The sequence below is a fragment of the Paramormyrops kingsleyae genome, chromosome 18 (assembly GCF_048594095.1).
Source record: "Paramormyrops kingsleyae isolate MSU_618 chromosome 18, PKINGS_0.4, whole genome shotgun sequence".
NCBI lineage: Eukaryota > Metazoa > Chordata > Actinopteri > Osteoglossiformes > Mormyridae > Paramormyrops > Paramormyrops kingsleyae.
The window spans coordinates 20,223,825-20,243,467 of record NC_132814.1 but is presented as its reverse complement, the minus strand read 5'-3'; positions in this window follow the sequence as shown (position 1 = coordinate 20,243,467).

The window sequence follows — 19,643 nt, the reverse complement described above, 5'->3', positions numbered from 1 at the left end:
TAAATCATTGGAGGAAAATATCATTCTGAAAATATACTAAAGTGACTGTAAGCACAAGTTAGTGGTCCTGGCACGTAGTGTGATGATGTGGCGTCTGAGAGAAGCACCTACTCAGAGTAAGCAGCACTATTACACCATATTAAGCTGCTTCTCCAAAAACATGCACACGTTTTGTTTTTTTCATTTTGCACTTTCTAAATGTATACTTCATTATACCCGGGACACTTGTTTTGTGCTGTTGTTATTCATGAACTGCTACATTATTATATTTGAAATATACATCCTTTGTGATTATTCTACATTAGTTCGGTGATTGATTTCACATTTAAATATGCATTACAACAAAACATGTTTTTAATCACGATTAGTCGTGATTAAGTCATTGCAAAATGTGAGATTAATTTGTTAGCTTTTTAATCGATTGACAGCCCTCAGCTTATCTTGTTAGTGGATGACAGTGGTGTGTTTCTGTACCCATAGAAGGTTCAGGCCCATCATTTGGATGGTTTCCAATCCCACTCCAAGCCTGACATGAACACGTGGCAGATTCCTGTCCTGGTCTCAGCTTGCTGTCCTGGCCTCAGCTTGCTGTCCTGGCCTCAGCTTCCTGTCCTGGCATCAGCTTGCTGTCCTGGCCTCAGCTTCCTGTCCTGGCCTCAGCTTGCTGTCCTGGCCTCAGCTTGCTGTCCTGGCCTCAGCTTCCTGTCCTGGCCTCAGCTTCCTGTCCTGGCCTCAGATTCCTGTCCTGGCCTCAGCTTGCTGCCCTGGCCTCAGCTTCCTGCCCTGGCCTCAGCTTCCTTTGCCAGTTTACCACCACTGACTGCAATCCTTCATTGTTCTTTCAAGGCCAGGCAAAATCCATCTTCTTCCAACCCCATATGCACCTGAAGCCATATGTAAAACTATAGCTAAATAATGGTATGTGTTTTCTGTCTACATCTCACACGCATTACGTACTTACTTCTTGTTTTATACAGTGATTATTGCTGTTGTTCTTGAGGTTCCTGTTGTCTTGTGTAATCCATGACAAAGTCATGGACGAGCATTACGCACCACGCCAGCTACTCTCTGCCAAAGGGATTGTTTGCGCTGCCTTTGCTAAATGTGCTTTTCCTATTCATCACTGCACCACTTCAACCACCGATATTTTTCCTATAAACATTTTTTATGAGAAAACATTACATTTGATTGTAAATATGTCCAAAACAACATGTTATTAATTTGTTTGACAGCCAGGCTTGACAGTTCAGCAATTTCCACATGAAAGTAATTATGACGCACCCACATTTTTATACGACTCCACAGAGAAATTAAGCAGGAGAGAAGCCTGGATCCTGCTGATTGATCTCCCTAGAGCCCAGTGTGATGTCCACCCCCACCCAAACACAGCAACTCCATCCCCCAAACACTGCACTTTCCACCCCCACCCAAACACAGCAACTCCATCCCCCAAACACTGCACATTCCACCCCCACCCAAACACAGCAACTCCATCCCCCAAACACTGCACATTCCACCCCCACCCAAACACAGCAACTCCATCCCCCAAACACTGCACATTCCACCCCCACCCAAACACAGCAACTCCATCCCCCAAACACTGCACATTCCACCCCCACCCAAACACAGCAACTCCATCCCCCAAACACTGCACATTCCACCCCCACCCAAACACAGCAACTCCATCCCCCAAACACTGCACATTCCACCCCCACCCAAACACAGCAACTCCCTCCCCCAAACACTGCACATTCCACCCCCACCCAAACACAGCAACTCCCTCCCCCAAACACTGCACATTCCACCCCCACCCAAACACAGCAACTCCCTCCCCCAAACACTGCACATTCCACCCCCACCCAAACACAGCAACTCCATCCCCCAAGCACTGTACATTCCACCCCCACCCAAACACAGCTTCTCCATTCCCCAAACACTGCACATTCCACCCCATCCAAAAACAGCTCCTCCATCCCCCAAACACTGCACATTCCACCCCCACCCAAACACAGCTCCTCCATTCCCCAAACACTGTACATTCCACCCCCACCCAAACACAGCTCCTCCACCCCCCAAACACTGTACATTCCACCCCCACCCAAACACAGCTTCTCCATCCCCCAAGCACTGTACATTCCACCCCCACCTAAACACAGCTTCTCCATTCCCCAAGCACTGTACATTCCACCCCCACCTAAACATAGCTTCTCCATTCCCCAAACACTGCACATTCCACCCCCATCCAAAAACAGCTCCTCCATCCCCCAAACACTGCACATTCCACCCCCACCCAAACACTGTACATTCCACCCCCACCCAAACACAGCTCCTCCATCCCCCAAACACTGCACATTCCACCCCCACCCAAACACAGCTCCTCCATCCCCCAAACACTGCACATTCCACCCCCACCCAAACACAGCTTCTCCATCCCCCAAACATTGTGCATTCCACCCCAACCTGAACAAGGTCTCTCTAACCCCCAGAACACTGTAAAATACAATGTTCCCCCACATTCTTGGAATCTAGACTGAAGATTTTCTACTTGAGGTACATCTAAAAGACATATCCTAAATTAATTCTGTGCGGCATACAGGGCAACAAAGTTTGCTCAGGGATACAAATCACAGATTTTACCCGCAGAGTGATTTTGGATGCTTGAACATATACAAGGCAGTATAAAGGCGGTATAAACTGCAGCAGGCAGAGACTCAAGTTAAATGAAAGACTTGTAAAGAAGACACACGGCAAAGATACTGTAACACGTGCAGTCGACAGCTAAGGAATAACTTTTTTGTGTTGCTTGTATTGGATTTTTCGCTTTAAGTGTTAAAACGAGAAGCAGATTGGGAATGAAAGTGTTAATTCGAAATGATGCCTTTAAATTTTGGTCTTGCCTTTTGAGTTTGATGGTTAACACCGCTGCCCCCAGGCTGACACCCAAGGTAGTGCATGTAATGTTTTCTGGGGTCCAATGGCACGGCTCCGCGGCGCATGTTAATTTACAGCCTACCTATTACAGCTTCTCCCCTTCCACTTACATACATTGAGGTGAAGCTCTGGTCCGTCAGAATGTAGCAAAGTGCCTGCAGAGTAGAGCCCCAAACCGTGGGGGCCTGTGAACTCTCTGCCTCACATGTACACCTTCCTCCCCTTTTAAATATTGCAGTCCTTTTGCAGTCTCAGTAAAATCTCTGCCATAATTTTACACTCAGTTCCACAGGGATGGAAAAGGCTCTTTCTCTGAGTAGCAGCCGGTAATATAACCCAGGCATTTCCTCAAAGCTCAATGCTCACTTGCTTTACTTGTCCAATCCTGCCAAACTGCTTATTTCAAGCCTATAGAAGGCATGTAACTCTGGAACATACCAGTTTGATTTTGCTGCAATGTATTTGTTTCATTTATCTAATGTTTAATCACCAAAATATAACATACTTATTATTTCAATGTACACTTCGATTACTGTAATGTACTAAAATGATTTGTGTAACAATTATTGTAATGTTTGATCACTGTAATCATACTGTGTGATTATTACAATGTAACAGTTTGACTACTATAATGAACTGAAATGATTTATGTGACAGTTTGAGTACTGTAACATAATATTTAATTAACGTAATGTTAGATCACTGTAATCATGACTGTTACAATGTAACTGACATATCAAAGTGCTCATTGTTACTCCTGCATAGCTGATGCATTTTGCTAAGCATCATTCAAGTAAATGTGAGTTGCCTTTGTAGCTGACTTTGTAACTGTGATTTAGTTAATTCAGGATTAATGTCCGTTTCTTTTTGGTGTTTTTGTTACTTTGTCCACCTCATGTAGACACATCATTACTGTAATATAGTCAAAAATGTAATGTTTGATTAATGTTTCATCACTGTATTTTGACAAATAGCAGTTTGATTACTGCACTAGCTTTATAACTGTAATGCATCAGTTATATTACTTTAATTAACTGTTTGAATAATGAAACTTACATTTAATTACTGTGAGAAAAGTAAATATTAAATGCATAAATTGAGCATTAAAGTGATATTTCTTTTACATTATACCTAAATGGTGATATAGCTTATCACTAAAAATATATATAAATTATATATATGAGCATAATGTATGTAGCACCAAGTTAGAATGTCAGCTGGGCTACCAAAAGTGACCAGTTATTTAAGGATCATTTGGTGATTTATGGCTTGAGCCTTTTTCAGTGCAGCCAGCAGCCCTGATCTGCAGATGAACACCTGGATGTGAAAGCTCATGCAGAAGCCCTGAGGAGGTCTGGCAGCAGTTTGCAGAGAGAGGAGTGCAGTACCACTGCAGTGCTCCAGGTGGCAGCACTGCCCCTGGGCCATTTCCCTTTAATATTCATGGGCCATTGCTTTTGTCAGGGCAGCTCCCAGCTATAAAGACAACAAAAGCAAGCGCAGGTGTTACAGCTTGCAGCTGGACTGTTATGCTGTACAAGAACAGAGACCTTCTGAGGCTCCACTGAGCTCTGTCCGGCCCTGAGCTTGAGGTGCCACCGTTATGCAGGTAATCAGAAGTCACACATTCTCTCATGGTCTGTGTGTGAGTGTGTGTCATGTGGCTCCATGACAATACTCATAACAAGATCAGGCCATGAAAAGAATTAAGATTAATTAAAGGTAGATTCCAGGCGACAATTACAGGCTTCATGGTCTGTCCCCCATTGAGAGAGAGGGGGGGGGGGTATAAACACAGCCACAGACAGGCAGAGAGAGAGAGGCTCTCTCACACACACACAATAAGGTCAAGCAGAGAGAGAGGCACAGACACACATAGACAGACTAGCAGGCAGAGAGAGACACACACACAGGCAGACAGAGAGACACACAGACAGGCTGGAAGAGAGAGAGGCACAGACACACACACAGACAGAGAGGCAGAGAGCGAGGCACCGACATAGACAGACAGGCAGAGAGAGAGGCACAGATACACACCTAAAGAAAGAATGGCACAGTAACTTGCTCAGACAATTTGCTGTACCTGAGCATCATGTCAGAGAGAAACAAGCAATCAGAGAAAAGAAGAGCAGAATCAACATAGGAAAGACTTGAAGAAGGGAAGAGTGAAGCATTTTTCCAGGAAGGAGTCAGTGTGGCGATTAGAAGACAAGAAAATCATAGAAGAGAACAGAAACATAGACAAAAGAAAAACATCTAGATAGAAATGCAAATGTGGAGAATTTGGAGTTTGGGGAGGTATATTTGCCAGAGAGAGGCTGTGATTTATAGTAACTCCAGAATGTTCCATCCTCCCCTGATGGCCTCTCCTCCCCTTCCCCTTCCTCTCTCTGTCCCCCTCTCTCTTACTCCTCTTTTCCCCTTCCTCTTTCTGTCCCCCTCTCTCTTACCCCTCTCTTCCCCTTCCTCTTTCTGTCCCAATCTCTCTTACCCCTCTCTTCCCCTTCCTCTCTCTGTCCCCCTCTCTCTTACCCCTCTCTTCCCCTTCCTCTCTCTGTCCCCATCTCTCTCTGTCCTTCTCTGTCTCCCTCTCCCTCTCTTGCTCCCTCTCTCTTCCCCTTCTTCTCTATTTCCCCTTCTCCCTCTCTCACTCCTTTTGTCTCTCTATCCCACTTCCTCTCTCTACCTGTCTCTTTGTCCCCCTTCCTCTCTTATTCCCTCTCTCTTCTCCTTCTCTCTGTCCCCTTCTCCCTCTCTCACTCCCTTTCTCTCTCATATCCTTCTTCTCTCTACTCATCTCTCTGTCCTCATCCCTCTCTTGCTCCCTCTCTCCCTTTTTCTTCCCCTTCATCTCTCTATTCCTCTCTTTCCCCATCCTTCTCTTGCTCCCTCTCTCCCTTTTTCTTCCCCTTCCTCTCTCTGTCCCTCTCTCTATTCCTCTCTGTCCCCATCCTTCTCTTGCTCCCTCTCTCCCTTTTTTCCCCCTTCCTCTCTCTGTTCCTCTCTCTGTCCCCATCCCTCTCTTACTCCCTCTCTCCCTTTTTCTTCCCCTTCCTCTCTCTGTCTCTGTCCCTCTCTCTGTTCCTCTCTCTGTCCCCATCCCTCTCTTACTCCCTCTCTCCCTTTTTCTTCCCCTTCCTCTCTCTGTCCCTCTCTCTGTTCCTCTCTCTGTCCCCATCCTTCTCTTACTCCCTCTCTCCCTTTTTCTTCCCCTTCCTCTCTCTATCCCTCTCTCTGTTCCTCTCTCTGTTCCTCTCTCTGTCCCCATCCCTCTCTTACTCCCTCTCTCCCTTTTTCTTCCCCTTCCTCTCTCTGTCCCTCTCTCTGTTCCTCTCTCTGTCCCCATCCCTCTCTTACTCCCTCTCTCCCTTTTTCTTCTCCTTCCTCTCTGTCCCTCTCTCTGTTCCTCTCTCTGTCCCCATCCCTCTCTTACTCCCTCTCTCCCTTTTTCTTCCCCTTCCTCTCTCTGTCCCTCTCTCTGTTCCTCTCTCTGTCCCCATCCCTCTCTTACTCCCTCTCTCCCTTTTTCTTCCCCTTCCTCTCTCTGTCCCTCTCTCTGTTCCTCTCTCTGTCCCCATCCCTCTCTTACTCCCTCTCTCTCTAACAGACGCACTGCAGAGCATGATTAGGATTCTGCTCTGATGCTGCTGCAGCACTCTGCCAATGGAAGGCTGCACATAATTTTGCTAAAATGCTCTTTTTTATCACCCATTTCCCTTCATCAGCGGCTGCGGTGGCGGATTGATGGCCAACGGCACCTCTGACAGCTCTATGTTTTTATGGGCAGATTTACAATCTATCTGCTGCTCACAGCTCAAACTCTGTAAAAATGCTTATTTCTCAGATAAGGAGGAGGGGTGCAGTGGTTCAGGTTACGGGCCGTATCAAGCAGCTAAATGTGTGTGAGAGCGAAGCAGAGCAGCACTGCAGTATATGGGGGGGGGGGGGGGGGTGAGGCACCAGCTAAATATGTGTGTGTGTGTTTGTGTCACAGTGCCAGTACATGAGTGTGTATGACAGTGTGTGTGTGACAGTGTGTGTGTGACAGTGTGTGTGTGACAGTGTGTGTGAAGGTGTGGCAGTGTGTGCAACAGTGACAGTGTATGTGACAGTGACAGTGTGTGAGTGTGTGACACTGACAGTGTGTGTGACATCAACACTGTGTGACAGTGAGTGTGACAGTGACAGTTTGTGTGATATTCAATGATAGTGTGTATGACAGCAACAGTGTGTGTGACAGTGAGTGAGTGACTGTGTGTGAGTGCATGACAGTGACAGTGTGTGTGTGAATATGTGACAATGTGTGATAGAGCGTGTAACAATGACAGTGAGTGTGTGTGAGTATGTGTGAGTGTGTGATAGTGTAGGTTAGTATGTATGAGTGTATGACAGTGACAGTGTGTGTGACAGTGACATTGTGATTGTGTGACAGTGAGTATGTGTGAGTGTGTGACAGTGACAGTGTGTGTGTATGTGAGTATGTGACAGTGACAGTGTGTGTGTGTGAGTGTGTGACAGTGACAGTGTGTGTGAGTGTGTGACAGTGACAGTGTGTGTGTGTGTGAGTATGTGACAGTGACAGTGTGTGTGTGTGACAGTGACAGTGTGTGTGTGTGTGAGTATGTGACAGTGTGTGTGTGTGAGTATGTGACAGTGACAGTGTGTGTGTGTGAGTATGTGACAGTGACAGTGTGTGTGTGTGACAGTGACAGTGTGTGTGTGTGTGAGTATGTGACAGTGACAGTGTGTGTGTGTGTGAGTATGTGACAGTGACAGTGTGTGTGTGTGTGTGACAGTGACAGTGTGTGTGTGTGTGACAGTGACAGTGTGTGTGTGTGACAGTGACAGTGAGTATGTGTGTGTGTGTGACAGTGTGTGTGTGTGAGTATGTGACAGTGACAGTGTGTGTGTGTGACAGTGACAGTGTGTGTGTGACAGTGACAGTGTGTGTGTGACAGTGTCCTCCAATCTGTTAGCAGTGGACTCTGGGCCTCTGCCAGAACTAGCATCAGACTGTAGGGAAGTAGCAGTAGCTAATTTACGGTCACAGGAGCGATGGGGGGGAGGGGGGGGGACCCAGGGGCCCAAGGAGGCAGCTTGATCCATGATTAATATCAGCTGCTTTTGAAGATGCTCATCAGAAGGGGCCATTGGCTTAATGGCTTCATTACAGCTTTAGCGCTGCTGGTGGACGGTGCTGGACTGGAATCTGCTTTATAAGAGAAAAATGAAAATGGGGTGAAGGAAGCTCTTACAGATTCATAGGTGTCTGAGGCTCCTGCATCGCTGTGGGGGTGGAGAGTTGGCCCTGGCAACACCGACCATGAGTCCTTGGGTAAATCATACTGACTTATGGTCCATGAACTAATGCTGCAGAACCTGTGCTATTTAGCATTCTCATCACGCTTATTCCGGCATTAAGAGACTGGGAGCCTGATGGAAATGCAATGAGAAGGGATGTGACAATGGGAGAAGTCACAGAAACACATCCAAAAACTGAGCTTCACACATCTCAACCTACAGAAACAACATTATGCAGTATGTGTCACCTTCTCTGTCACCTTCTCTGTCACCTTCTCCCCACCTTGGCCTGTCACCCTCTCTGTCACCTTCTTGCCACCTTGGCCTGTCACCTTCTCCCCACCTTGACCTGTCACCTTCTCTGTCACCTTCTTGCCACCTTGGCCTGTCACCTTCTCCCCACCTTGACCTGTCACCTTCTCTGTCACCTTCTCCCCACCTTGGCCTGTCACCTTCTCCCCACCTTGACCTGTCACCTTCTCTATCACCTTCTTGCCGCCTTGGCCTGTCACCTTCTCTGTCACCTTCTCCCCACCTTGGCCTGTCACCTTCTCTGTCACCTTCTTGCCACCTTGGCCTGTCACCTTCTTTGTCACCTTCTCCCCACCTTGGCCTGTCACCTTCTCTGTCACCTTCTCCCCACCTTGGGTTGTGTCACCTTCTCACTACCTCCTTGCTGCCACATTTGAAAAGTCTTTTTGTTTTAAGTCCATTCCTCATTCAAGTGAATATTATTATGGAGAAATGGAGAGATGAAGAAATGTGCTGGATCCTTTAAACGGGCTCTTTCATGAGAATCGTTACTTTTTGCAGTTCCCCAGAGACTCGTAACCCACAGCCTACACCAAGAGACGTGGTGCTGTGGAGATTCATCTCAGAGCTGAAAGGTCAGCGAGCCAGAGGACTGCAAAATAGAGGGATGAGAACGACACACCGAGATGAAGGACGACAAAAAACTAATAGAGGAAGACGAAAAGATGCTGGTGTGAGAGATGAGGGAAAGGCTTAGTAAGGAGCGGAGTAGAGAAGGAGAACCATTAATGCACCTTCACATTTCACTTCATTGCTGGTTTGTATATAACAGTTCAGCCTGAGCAGCAGGCTGTGGCGAAAATGCACAAGGATGACATCCTGCAGTCCCAGTTCAAAACAGAAGGGGCACTGCGAACAGGGGCACTGCAAAACACAGTTTTTCCAAAACACCAAAAGAACAGTTTATTATTAGAACACAATTAAACATGAAGAATAATACTATGCATGTAAACAATGAGTTTGTACTTCGACCTCAACTTGAGTCCACAGTCCTGTAATTTATCAAAAACAATTTAACACAGGAAGAATTCAGGATGAGCCCCCATTCGTCACAGTTTGCCTCAGGACTGGGGCAACCAGGAGTCACCAACGTTAAGTTGCCAACCTCCAGAATACTTTTATTTAAAAAGGAAGACTAAGCCAGTCAAAGTCAAAAACACAAGTACAGGATCAGAACTGGGGACCAGCAAAAGGCAGGGAGTGAAACACATCGCCACTTTCATCCCGCACTGGTTTAAATGGGTCCACTGGCACACTGGTTCAGGTGTGTCTCATACAACCATCGAGCAGAGGTGGAAAGTTCAGGTCCGGAAAGCACAAATCCAGATCATGATTTTGTTCCAACCAACCAACCTAACCCTAACCCTAACCAACTAACCCTAACCAGTGACTGTGACTCATTATGCTCAACTGGTTGGTTGAAACAAAAACTCGGTCTGGATTTTTACTGGTGAAAGAGAATTTCTTAAAGATGCAATTAGCTGGGCAACTTATTTAACTAGCATAACAAAATAAAATCAGGAGAAATCAAATTAAATTACCAAACTCCCCAAAAATACTGAAATCACCTTTTATGTTTTCTAAGGAATGACGTAAATCTTTCTCCCCGGCCTCAGTAAAGTACATCTTTGTTCTGGGCCACATTCCTAGTGTTTTGATTGCCTATAAAAACTACAGCTTCTCTGTTCCTCATGCAGTCATGGGTCACAGTGGTTGTGTATTATATAGAGGAGACCAGAGTGGTTGTAAACTAACATTTGTCAGATAGCATGGATACACACATATAGTGCTGCCATTAAATACTATTTTTAGAATTACCACAAAATGTATTATGTATGAATCGTTGGGTGAACTAAGTGACTGTCATTAGTACTAGCATACTGATTATATTCTCACTAATAATGTTCTTACTAAAAATAAATATCTAATGTATATCAGCTACCAAGAGCACATATATAGTGTTTAATTTCTAGCATTTCATTTCCGCTTCTGACAGTGTCCTGGTTATTTTTGCTTGCAAACACTAATGATGTTATGGAGCGCCCTCTAGAGTTCAAAATGCAGATCGGCTAAGATGAATCACCGCAAGTGCGCAGTGAGCGTATTTGAATCACACCCTCACAGTGCCAGGCTGCCTGATCATGTTTTCTACCAAAGGCTACAGGACACTGCAACTCCATTCCGAAAAAGCGCTTATCGACAATAGGTCAAAAATCCAGGAATATTCAACCTTCATTCTATTGGTCAGGTCATTATGCTATTAAATGTAAAATGTAACAACTAAGTATCTTGCAGCTATTTCATCTGCTACTCCTGCGGATATTCGTCAGTTCTTATGTGAATATGAACTAAACATATGTAATGTGTGTCTGTAGAACAGCTATTAAGATTAAGCTGGATGATATAATGCATTCCAGAGCGATTCGGCGTTGTGTGCACGACTTGGAGAGCTTCCTTTAAAATGCCTGAACATCTGAGATATATAAATTGCTGACAGGATTTACTGCTTGCCAGAAACCACCTGAAATGTTTATTGCAGGAGCTCATCAATTTCAAGAAATATTCTCTGATTTTCCGGAACAGAACGTTTTCTATTTAATTGACAAAGTGCCTAATATATATTTACTCTATTTCAGTTTTCATTCATTTGAAAGTTGAGACATAATTTTGGTGCAGTTTATTAAAACTGATCGATTCATTTCCTGTGTTCTTCTTGCATCCCTGCTCTTGCGTCACTGCTCTTGTTGCCCCTGCTCTTTTTGCGCCTATTCTTGTTGCCCCTGCTCTTGCGTCACTGCTCTTGTTGCCCCTGCTCTTGTTGCCCCTGCTCTTGTTGCCCCTGCTCTTGCGTCACTGCTCTTGTTGCCCCTGCTCTTGTTGCGCCTATTCTTGTTGCCCCTGCTCTTGCGTCACTGCTCTTGTTGCCCCTGCTCTTGTTGCCCCTGCTCTTGTTGCCCCTGCTCTTGCGTCACTGCTCTTGTTGCCCCTGCTCTTGTTGCCCTTGCTTGTTGCCCCTGCTCTTGTTGCCCCTGCTCTTGTTGCGCCTATTCTTGTTGCTCCTGCTCTTGTTGCCCCTGCTCTTGCGTCACTGCTCTTGTTGCCCCTGCTCTTGTTGCACCTATTCTTGTTGCCCCTGCTCTTGTGTCACTGCTCTTGTTGCCCCTGCCTTTGTTGTCCCTTCCCCTGCTCCCCTGCTGTTGCCCCTGCTCTTATAGCCCTGTTCTATTGCCTCCGCAGCGCCTCCACTTGGTAAGTCCCCTCTTCCTACGGCACCTGTGTGTGAAGCGGCTTGCAGCGCGCTGATCAGACACAAGCTTTGATGCACCCCCAGACGGCTCGTAAAGAGCGATGGCTGCCTGCTTGTAAATGCTGCAGCCTGGGAGGCAGGCGGGGCTGGTGGGGGCAGGAATCCAATTCCATCTGAAAATAAACCCCCACAGTTAACATCAATTCCTGCTCTTTCAATCTAGAGTTGATGCCCAAATTCTGTATGAGGTTGCAGCTGCACTACAGCCTCCCCCCCCATTAAAGTCGGCCTGGTCACAGCACCACCCCCCCCCCCCCCCCCCCGAGAAAGCCAGTCCGGCTACAGCCGCTCAATCCCCCCCCCCATTAAAGCTGGCCTGGTCACAGTTCTCCCCCCGCCCAAGAAAGCCAGCCTGGCTAAAGCCCCCCAACCCCCCCCCCATTAAAGCTGGCCTGGTTACAGTTCCTCTCGTTAAAGCTGGCCTGGCTAAAGCCCCCCCCCCCATTAAAACCGGACTGCCCACAGTGCACCTCCCACAGCACGGGCACCAGGTATCCGATCAGATGGACGATCAAACACTAATCATTCCCTGCCGGCCCATCCTGTGGAAAGCCACCATTAATTCTGCGGAATTACATGGAAATCGGAGTCATCCTTTACGCGGCCGTGCTGCCGAGACAGTTATACGACGGGCCCGCTGCACATGGCAGATGGACCGACCCGGCTGTGCATATTAAACACCTCCCCAGCGAAGATGCCCTTGCGCTCCGGTACATCCTCTCTCTCCTTCTCCTTCGCTCCCTCCTCTCCTTTGTCTTCTCTCTCTTCCTTACCCTATCCGAAATTCCTCCTAGTCTTTCTGGCATTTAAAGCTCCCCCTGGATCTTCGTAATGTTTCTAATGCATATGGATTGTTAATCTGCATGATAAAAAAGAGCCATTATTTTTGCTGTGTGGTAAAAATCGAGGTGATCTGATGTTGCCTTCAGGACTCGTCGCCTTTCCTCCCCCGATTCCCCTCATCATAACTTGTACATGTGCTGACATGTCGATCCAGCCCCATGGTAAGATGCTTCTACAATGTATCTGACTTCTCTGAATATCACTATGTGTGGAAATGCTGGATAAAATATATTACAAGTCACAAAATCAAAAACAAACACTATTTTTCTCTGTGAAACTGATTCAGGACAGCAGGAATAACATGACAAATACACTCTCCATGTAACTGAAAATTACTAAACAAAATGTTGACGTTCACATACTGATAGACCTACCCATTTATTGTAACATGAATAAACATATGTGTAAAAAACAAGAAATAAAGTCATATTTCGCTGGCCCAGCATCACTGTGGCCCTGCAGGCCAGCGGGTCCCCGGGCTGCCGGCCACAGCTCGGAGCCGTTTCTCTGATATAATGAAGGGCTTCATGTTTCAAGGTCCAGCAGAAGGAATTCCAGCCCGTTTTTATTGCCGCTTATTTTCTCTGCAGGATCATTTACAGCAGCAGTTCAGACAAATCGCCGTGGTCAAGGGTAGAAATTCCAGAGACCCTGGATGACAGAGGCTCACGGCATCTCCTCATGGGTCCAAGACAATCAGCCAGAAACAAGCTGTGACATACGGTGACACCCGGTGACACCCATGATGAGCCCGAGAGATTAGGTGGTGCAGAAACATCATTTCAGGATCTTTGTGTCCCACTAAAAAGCAGTGCGACCTCTGACCCTGTTACCAAATATATTGAAGCAGAAGATTGGATATCTTCAGGATTAGCACCAGCTCTCTGTATTAACACTCTTAAAATTGAATTGTGTTGGAATAGAATGGCAAGCAGTGATAGATGGTGATTTTTAACCAGCTGGCAGAATGACCAAAATAGTCGGTCAGCTACTTTTATGCAAATTCTACTCTCCTTTCTTTTTGTAAGAAGTGATCTATTACCCTGTCAAACCAGCATGGATCCTTCTCATGTGATCTGAGCTGACGCACACAGCATAGCTGGAAAGCTATCAAACAAGCAAACAAGTCTACTTTTATTGAAAACTACACAAACGATCAAACTCAAAACTCAGTACTAATGGCTATTTACAATATGTACAAATGCCAATGGCAAAAGATCATATGAAATAATAAATTAGCAATCTGGGTTGAAATAAGATGCTTCTGTGCTCCTGCATGTGACAGAATGAATGAAAACTGCACTCCTGCAAAATCGTGCGAAACTTATCAGTCGTGAGCATTATCATTAAAACCTTTGTACGACCCCATTTCCAAAAGAGTTGAGACGCTGTGTAAAATGTAAATAAAAATCGAATGCAATGTTTTATAAGTCGTATAAACCTGCATTTAATTGAAAATAAAACAAAGATAACATATCAAATGTTGAAACTAAGAAATTTTATTGTTCTATTTTTTGCTTCAGCAAGACAATGGAAAGCTTCATTCTGCTCATCTTACAACAATATGGTCGACCCCGTAGTAGAAGAGTCCAGGTGCGAGACTGGCCTGCCTGCAGTCCAGACCTGTCACCCACGGAAAACATTTGAAGCATCGTGAAATGAAAAATACGACAAAGGAGACCCTGAACTGTTGAGCAGTTAAAATCCAATATCGGATAAGATTGAGACAACATTTCACTTTCAAAACTCCAGCACTGGTCTCCTCATTTTGCAGAGAGCTGATGCAACGCAGAGGTAAACATGGTCCCAACATATTTGAAACGTTTTGCTGGTCAAATTAAATTGAGCATATATTTGTCATAAACAATAAAAATTCTTATTTTAAACATTTGATATATTATCTTTGTTCTATTTTCAATTAAATTATAAACATTATGTGATTTATTATATGATTAAAAATGATATTATTTGCAAATAACTGCTTTCTGTTTTTATTTACATTTTACACAGAGTCGCAACTTTTTTGGAAGCGGGGCTGCGTGATGTTCTCTCTGCCCAGTGCAGCACGATGTCCAGGGTGGGCTCTGGAAACACACAATCACAGCATATTCATCAATAAGCTTTCATCTATTCTCCATGTAGACAAAAAATACATGAATCTTGCATAGACTTACAGTGAAGCACTGCGTCAAGGGGCGTCTTTGGGCTGAATTTAAACTGGTTTCAAAAGGAAAAATTAATGTATACGTTGTCAACAGCAACTCTAGACTAGGAGAGATACTGTAGTACTATAAAAGGAGCAGGACCGATGTCAGGAGACAGGAGGACAGGAGGCAGTTGGACTCACCAGAGATCAGTACGACTTACCAAATGACCAGTGCACCATGATTCCTGGCCATAAGTGGCCAGGAATCAGGTTTCCTGTCATTTATATATATCGGGCTTCTACGCTGGGGAAATGCACTGCCTCAACTGGCTTTGTGGAGCAGCCCCTTGTAAGGAAATCTAGGTTGGTCTTGGCTAACTAACACTATCTAACCATCCCACACTTTGTCTGTAGAACACAAGGCTCATCATGGATGTCTTTTAAGAAACGCCAGCACTCTGAAAGGTGTAATACGATGAGGAGTGAACACCGTTTTTCTGTATTTCTTAATAAATGCTGACAAAAACTTTACAGTTAAAAAGAATGTAAATGAATGATTCAAAACACTTACTTAATGATTAGTCATCACAATATATAATTTGGTGTGATTTTACCCAAAAATCCAACATCATTGATATGGAATGACAATCGCAAATTCACATTTCAGAGCCTGGATTCCAGCTGTTTCGGCGGATTACAGAGTTCCATTTACATCTCTTTTCTTTAGTTTTCGGCACTCTGTAAAAAGAAAGCTCAGAATTCTTGTTAAATCGATTGTACAATCAATGGCACGACAGCTCTTTCCCATTTTAAATGTGTTTTTGCGACATTCAAGCTGAACGCTAATGCTGCCACTCAGTGTGAGCGCAGTGACTTCCCCCTGCAATGACTTCCCCCTGCAGTGACTTTCCCCCGCAGTGACATCATGTGCATACCCTTTATTGGCCAGCTCAAGGCTCTAAATCAAGGTTCTTCAAATCTGGACCTCGATTCCAAATCCAGGCCTTGTTTTCAGTTCTCCCAGGTAGTAAGTGTAATAACTACTGATTCTGATTGGTCAGAGGCTTCACACCTGGCTCACAGGTAAAGGAAGGCTGGAAAACCAGCAGTGCTGGGACCTTGAGGACCGTGATTTGAATAATAGGGCTCTAAATGCATGCTGGTCCAACTTTCTAAGGAGCTTCAGGTCTTTTTATGTGTGTGTCAAGCTGCCGAGCACGTTTTATCAGTCTGCAGTGGCCAGCGTGCTTTTCTACACTGGGACCTGCAGGCGATGCCAAACACCTCATCCAACACATTAGGAATGTCATCTCCATCACAGGACTGACCCTGGACACAGGAGACAGCAGCAAAAGAAGAGGATGTTGGCAAAACTGGACAATATTATGAACAATTCAGCCTGTCTGCTTTAGGGGACGCTATCCTTGAACACATTTAACCACCAGCTCATTCCTAGAAAACGCTACTGGGAGCCGTGTCTGCCACCAGTCACCACAGCGCCTCCGCCTTGCATGCCATCGCCCGCCATAACATGTCAGGAAGCAGCTCATCTTGCAGTAGTAATGTCCGGTGCTATCTGCTTTCTGGCACATTACCTCCACTGATTTATTTATGGATTACTGTTTCCCGTCTTAATATTTATTTCATTAATATCTGTATTATCCTGTTTCTCAGGATTCTATTTCTGTGTATCATTAAATCTGTTTGCACGTTGCATGTAACTGTTTCTTGTTTTGTTTGCACTTTGTATACTGTCTTGCACCTTGTCGTTTCCACAGAATGTATGTTTGTCTGTGCTCTACATGCTCACTGCTGAATGCACTAGAATTTCCCTCTGGGATCAATAAAGTTAATTGTAATTGTAATTGTACTTGTAATTGTAAGTCTAATCCGACGCATTCCCGGCTCACACATGGCATTCACACCGTCCTCAGCCCCTGACCAGCACAGTAGTTGTAGGATGTCCTACTTACCTCGTCAACAAGCTGAATGGAGGCTGTCAGGTCTGGGTCTCCTTTCATTTGCGTCTAAATGCGGCTTCAATAATAATAATAAAAATGTCACACAGGGGAGATGTTAACAATGCAGTTAGTTAATACTGCCAATATGATAATATACTGACATAGCTGGATGGCAGTGAACCATAATCCCTCAAAGAATTTCCACTACACCGAGACGTCCTGGTCATAAATCATGATACAGTCAAATTAAAACTGCCAGCATGTTTGTGATTTTTTATTAATTATTATTATTATTTTTAATTTAATTATTATTATTATTTTTTTTTTTTTACTGAATCACAATTACAAAGAAGGGCTCCATCAAAAATGGACCCATAACATGAAAGTCAGTGGTGTTTAGTGGGCTTGGAGTGTCTGCATCAGCAATGTACTGTAGAAGCCCACCAGCACGTCATACTGGCTTATATCCACAGTTTGAGAATAACTCAGATTTTAGCAGATAATTTGGCAGACACACCTCAGTTGCTTGTATTTTTTACCAGCATATATGCTAACTTATCAGGATATATCCACATATTTTCTCTCTATCCCAAAGGCTATAGACACAAAGCAGGGAACAACCCAGGATGGGGTGCCAACCCATCACAGGGCTCGCTCACACATGCACACCTATGGGCAATAGCCTCAGCAATTTCCTGCAGGAAACCCCACAATGACATGGGAAGAACATGCAATCTCCACATATATGGAACCCAGGTAGAGACACAAACCCAAGACCCAGAGGTGTGAGGTAATATAGCTAACCAGTGCACCACCATGCCACCCCTTAATGGTATGCAGATATATTTTATATGTGTGTGTGTGTATGTGTGTGCTATGACAGCATGGTACATTTAAAATTTCAGCAAAGGAGCACTGGGACCCTCAGTAGTTAGCTGAGTACAGAGTCATCGATTCTTCACATATAGTTATACTCAGCACAATACTGAATACAGACACTCCTCTACTTACGAATGCGATACGTTCTGAATGGCTGCTCATAACTTGAAGTGTTCTTAAGTTGTTATTCAACATCATTTTAAGGGTATACACAAGTACAAAGAACTAGGATGCTGGGAGTACGCACGCTACGCTGCTGCGCGGCGGGAGTAGCGGCCAGAAGTCGTGCCGGGCGGAATTGGTGCGCAGAAAAAGAAATTGATGTTGCGGACAAGAAACGGGAGCCCAATGAACACAATTTGGACCTGCAGTCCTCTTCGTTCGTATGTCTGAAAGTTCGTAAGTAGAGGAACGTCTGTATAGTGCTTGTTTGCGTAACTGCAAGAACTGCAAAAAGTATCAAGCGATAAGACATTAAATGGTAACACTTTGCGGGGTGGCACAGTGGTGCAGTGGTTAGCGCTGCTGCCTAACAGCAAGAAGGTTCCGGGTTGGGTTCCGGGTCGGGTCCCGGGTTGGGTCCCAGGTCGGGTCCCAGGTCCTTTCTGTGTGGAGTTCACACACTCTCCCCGTGTTTGTGTGGGTTTCCGCCGGTGGCTCCGGTTTCCTCCCACGGTCCAAAAGTGAGCAGGGCAGGTTGATTGGCAAGTCTAAATTTGCTCTGTGGTGGCAACTGCCCAGGGTTGGTTCCCACCTATGCCCTTTGTTCGTGGGATAGGCTCCTGCAACCCCAGTCGGGATTAGGCAGTTACAGTGATGGATGGTAACACTTCACTCGAAGGGGCACAAGTAACTTCATCAGTTACTACTGAAACACAAATATAGTAACTGCATGAAATACATGAAGCATTACCACTGATTAATCATAAACGAACATGGGATCAGTATATAACTAACACTTAGTTTCTGGTTAATTAATGCATTAAGTAAGGGTGTGCTCCTACGTTATTTGTGTCCCCTCAACTAAAGTGTTACCAATCAAACAATAAACAATAATCAAATGTAACCTTTCGCAGTGTGCATTGGAGTAGTAGGGTGTCAGGTGGTATGCAAAGAGTCTAATGAATGAGTCAGTATTTCCATACATGAGGTGCACTATGGCAGTAGATATGGGACTGGATGTGTGCATGGTGAGCAGGCTGATGTTAAGTGTGGGTCGTAGACACTCAACTCATGGAGGCCCCAAATTGACCGGAGAATCAGCTGTTCCTCAGCTTTGCTGTGCTGGCTTTCAGGCAGTGGTGACATTTAACATTTACGCCACACTCTGGCTGGGGGGGTGTGGATCAGAGGTTCCTGTTCACGTATGACCCCTTCTGTAAGAAGGCCGGTTCGCACAATTCTCTCCATTAAAACATACACAAACTGCTGCTTTCCATGTCAGGTTACATTAGAAAAAAACGTAGTCTGTAAACTGCTCAAAAATAAAATGCTTTGCTGAAATTTGTTACACCGTATATTTACTGAAGATGCAATATTATCAGGCCATGCTGTGATTAATGCTGAATTTTAGCCTACAGCTGCATTGAGGGTGCTAAGCATTCTGGGAAACATCTACATATTTCAACAGCAGCCAGGTCAATAGAGCGTGCAGCAGTGATATCAGTCAGGCTGGAGCCCACGGTAGCAAAGTTCCTACCTACAGCTTGGTGTATTCAATAGGTCAGTGTGCCTTTCCCTGATGTTTACATCAGGATATCGTTAAGTATCTGTCATACTGGAGAATGGGTTGCTCATAAGTGTAGCGCATTAGTCTTATTAATAAAAAATAAAGCTGAATGTAGAGATGCCAGAGATGCACACGTGCATATAGAGACAGACACATTCTGTCACGCAGATTTCTTTGGCCAGGAAAGCTGCAAGCCAGTCGTTGCCAAGAATGTGTATTTCTTACTTTCATTTG